Here is a 4,646-nt window from a genome sequence, read left to right as displayed (position 1 = left end):
TGTCCTCGCCGACTGCGCCTCTCGAAGTTTCGCGAGCACGATGAAAGCGCTGACCACAGAAGTGGGGCGTCCATCTTCTCCTCCCCCATTGTCTCCTGTCGCCTTTTCCCAATATCCTTTCTGCTCTTCATGAGCGAGGGAGGCGACGTCGGTTTTCCAGTGAGGCACACACGCAGACACGGCGCAGAATTCAAGTTCACGTGGGCCAGTAGCAGGGACCGTATAACAAATTTGTGACAGACGATGAAAGGCGCGCGTCGTCTGCTTTGGTTGCAGCTGAGTTTATCGTCATGCAAGTACGCACAATTCTTGTAGACGATCATCTTGTTATAACAGCTGACTGCTGACGTAATAGTCATCGTTTTGTCCTTCATTCTGCGACGTTGCCGCGCTAAAATGGCAAGACTGGGATATCTAGGTCCCGCTGAGTTCCCCGCGCGCTGCAGAGAGAAGAGTGGGGGTGCGAAAGCGTGCATCGGACATGAATAAATATACCGCTTCAGATTAATTCGTTCGTTAGGATCGCGACAAGCCGCGACGAATGGCGCGGGGACCAAGTTTCTGTTTAGAAGAAAATAATGCGGCTCGAGATGTTCTGCGACTTTACGGGTGGGCCGCGCGCGTTTTCTCGCTGCCTCAAGAAAGTGCCTAAAGAAAGTGTCAACTGGAAGCAACGCTATGGGTGTAGGGAGTATTCACTGGACGCCACATTTGTGGGTGCTGTTTGGAGCGCATGCTCAGAACGAGCTCCCATCAATAGGCTGCTTAGACCGGCACTCTTGATGGTGCGGAATGCATGTTGCAAAAGAACTGTGGAAGCTCGCCATCAGCACGCTCTCAGCATTCGCGCACACAGCTATGGCCGCCAGTGAATACTCCCCATAGAAACGTTTTAGAGCACAGATGATGCAGTGGCGGTCGGTGTCTTTCGCGTATCTTGCTAGGAAGTTCATCTGGAGTATTTCCTACGGCGATGCAGGTGGAGAAAGTATATGTCCTTCGCAAAAAAGGGGACGATTTCAAATCTTCTCTTATTTTCTAAAGGCCCCAAAAAAGTAATACGGTCCCGTCTCGTACAATTTGCGAATAAGCACGATTTACTCTCGTCTTCGCAGTTTGGTTTCAGAAAAAAAATCGTTCCACAAAATTAGCCCTCTTGTCCCAGAGTATCCTCGACGTGAAACACGTCCACGAGTATCCTCGACATGGAGCAAAACTGGACATTTTTGTTTCAAGAGAACCATCATGTAAGTACATTTCTTGGCTCCAACGTCACACAAAGCTTTGACGAGCGACTGAAGATTGTTGGCCGGCAGGTTTTTCGGTATGCTCATAGTAAAGTGAAAAAATCAAGCCTGAAGACATGCTTGGAAAAAATTGAGGCCGCCAAGATGAGTAGGAAGTCTACAGCAGTCGAATATATAAGTGCTCCTCTATTGCTGCTGGCCATCTTCGAGGCAGGCAAGCATCTCTTCTACGAAGTAATCGAGGTAAACATTGCAAGAAAGATTTTGCAACCCTATTTTTTCTCAGCATTCCTAGCAGGTTACCTTGTATTTTAGTGTGTACACGTGACTATATTGTGCACAGTATTGAAATTAACATTCTCATGTACGGGTAAATGCCTTGTCTCCTACGGAAGGTCTTTTTTACGCGTATAATATCCGTTTTTACTCAAGAAAAAAAATTCTCTGCTTACGCACTATACAAATTCAACATTTCAAAAAATATTTAGTCATAATTTGCGCCACAGCATGAACTGAAATTGAACAGGCGATTCTTTTTAGTATCGGACATATAAGGCCAATCGGCTTCTCGCATGCCTTTTATGCCACTGAAAACTTCTGTAAAGAAAACCAAATTACAAACCAAACTACTTATGTATCTGTGGAACTCTTCTTCCATAACAGGAAACTGCGTGTGACGATGACTTGGGGGACATGCCAGGCTCTCCTTTCATTTACGCAAAAGGTATAGTTGCAAATGATACTAGCAGATAGGTAGGCATTGCTAAATTATGACACATTTCATTCAGGAGGGAGCTTTCTTACTGCTAAGTCGTTCACGGAATGCATCGACAGCCAGCCAGTGGTCCACACGTCCAGCCCCCATGCCAGGCCTTCAAGCTGGTGTTCTCGGCTAACTTTGCCTTCAACATCGTTTACCGCAAGGAGACAAGCCTGTGTTTTGAGTTCATGCAGAGGTAGGAACGAAAGTGTCTATTCATCATTTCGTAATTTACTGAGTCGCGATGAAGACTGACTCAGCACCCTTCGCGCTTTTGTGACGTGTATAACTCCCAGTGGCAAACAACAAAGTGGCGTTCCAGCAGTTACAGGAGAGCCTTTATGAGGGCCGTAATGCTCCTAAATTCAAATAAAACTAAAAAATAAAATTATAAAAACAGGAAAAAATTTACTCTTGCCAATTTCGAATTATTGATTATCGATGAATTGAAATCGGCTTCTCCTTGGAGCGTGCTGTCTTCAGCACGCAGCAGTTAGTGGAAGGGAAAGGCACTCTCCTTTCGAGAAGAGACAAGGCGATCCTGACTGTCACCGCATGACTCGTTGCAATTACAGCACGCAGTCCGGTAACCAAGTCCCAGGCCAGTCCTACTGTATAAAGATGTTTATATATGTTAGTATGTTAAGTGTCATTACAAAACGTGACCACAAATATCTGTTTTGTGCTGTTTGTGAGCTTTATATGCTATTGTGATCGTGTGCATCTCCTGAAAATGTCTCAACCTTTTAATGCCCAGTCAGGAAGACATAGAACCCTATGCCTTTTTGTCTGGTGCTGTTTTGTGCCAGCCTTGGGCACAACAGGGGAAGTCACCCATTGAAAACCGTGAGCGGACTCCCGATAAAAAGTCTCGTGCTAACGCGGAAACTCCCAAACGCCGGGCATACAATGCACGCTGCAACGGCCGTAGTGCTAGAAAGAACCGCAGGTGCCAGAATGCACCGCGGCAGCGGTGGTGTCGCGCAACTCCTGGTGAGATCGGTCTATTTGAGGAAGGCTTATTGGAGCGTAGGCGCCGTGTAACCGAACTTTCGGTTGCTCGTCAAAAGAGCCCTAAGCGGTCGAAATAATGCACAGTCCTCCACTGCGGAGCGCCAGATGCCAGTCATTGGTTTGATTTGTAAAAACCGTAAATTTGATTTTTTTTTTTTCTTGCTCCAGGGTCATCGCTGCAGCAAACCCAGGAAAAGGCACGAAGTTTCAACGAACGAAATGCAAACAACATTGTTTGACGCCCAAGGTTGCAGCACTGGTGACAGCGTTGCATGATTATGACTTCTAAACATTCAAAACATAAAGACACATGTGCCATGCAGGCGTCCTACTGGCTCAATATTTGCTTTCTTGTTTTCTTTTAATAAAGGTTTTAATATTTCATTGTAATTTATCTGAGTACAAATATTATTCTGCAGAGAATATGTGATTAATGCTGCTATATTACGAAACAAGGACGGACAAAAAAGAAGACGTAACACAGCCCAGCCTGAGAGAAGCGTTAAAAAAACGGCAAACTAAAAAGCAACCCTGCGCCATGTCTCTTCCCCCTGTTACTTGGCCCTCGTTATTTGGTGCACTGCGCCAAACAAGCTAAATCAAGCTCTCACAACCATCTGTTCCCTGATACGTGGTTGCCATTTTAGCTTAGTAACCGGCGCGATAAAGTACAGTTATTACAATTATTCTTAAATTTGGAAGATTTTATATTGGACGGTGGAACAAGGCGTCAGCAAACGATGACCTTTCTACTAATATATTAACGCGACAGTTCCGTCCATAGGCATCTAGGTAGTAAAGCGTGTACTATCAAAGGTAATAAAATATGTCCAATTATGTTTGCTGCAATGCATGCTTCAGTAGCTTTGAGGCCTAGCAACACAGCTGTCGCGCTGAAATATATCAGCAGTGAGGTGGGCTTTCACAGTCATTGATCTCACGAAACTTGTAATTTTATAGGAATTAACACCGCTCGTATTTCTCTGTACCTTATTTGATGGAACTTCTTATTTTACATAAACTGTCTGTGCTGTTATATTTCTGGGATTGGTTTAACAGAACTTGTAATTTTATAGAAATTTTCTGTGTTAAGATTAGGTTATACATGACGATTGAAACCTGAGACTGTCGTTTGAAAAACAAAAACTCGTGAAGGAGGAAGAAAAGGAGACAGACAACGTCTCCGTATTGAGACGTTGCCTGTCCCTTTTTCTTCCTCCTTCACGAGTTTCCGTTTTTCAAACCAGTCTCAGGTTTTAATTATCAAGTAGAACTTACACCAGCTCGCCTGCACTTTAACCATTTTTTCTAAGATTTGAGTTGTGTAAAAAAAAAAAAAAAAGAAATTGTCTGGCAGCTAGCCTGCCAGAAAATTTCTGTAAGCTCTGTTCTCTGTTTTTGATTTTTCTGTTATTCTGTAAATCACAAGTTCCGTGAAAGGAGTTTAACACACCTTGTAATTTTACAGAAATTATCTGTTAGTTAGAAACAAAAAAAGTATGTTAAATAACAAAAAAATTTAAAAACAGAGAACAGAACTTTACAGAAATTTTCTGGCAGGCCAGCTGCCAGACAATTTTATGTTTTTTTACATAACTTTTTTTTACAGTGTAAGCGCGGGGTTC

General features: G+C 43.6%; 1 pseudogene; it reads left to right on the top strand.

Moving 5' to 3' along the window:
- The first annotated feature begins 1,193 nt into the window (after window positions 1-1,193).
- Window positions 1,194-3,310, top strand: LOC115312297 (annotated as a pseudogene).
- The last annotated feature ends 1,336 nt before the right edge of the window (window positions 3,311-4,646 follow it).

This window comes from Ixodes scapularis, unplaced genomic scaffold (assembly GCF_016920785.2).
Source record: "Ixodes scapularis isolate PalLabHiFi unplaced genomic scaffold, ASM1692078v2 ptg002668l_1__unscaffolded, whole genome shotgun sequence".
NCBI lineage: Eukaryota > Metazoa > Arthropoda > Arachnida > Ixodida > Ixodidae > Ixodes > Ixodes scapularis.
Note: the sequence above shows the minus strand (reverse complement) of the source record. Positions and strands in the feature narration are given on the sequence as shown.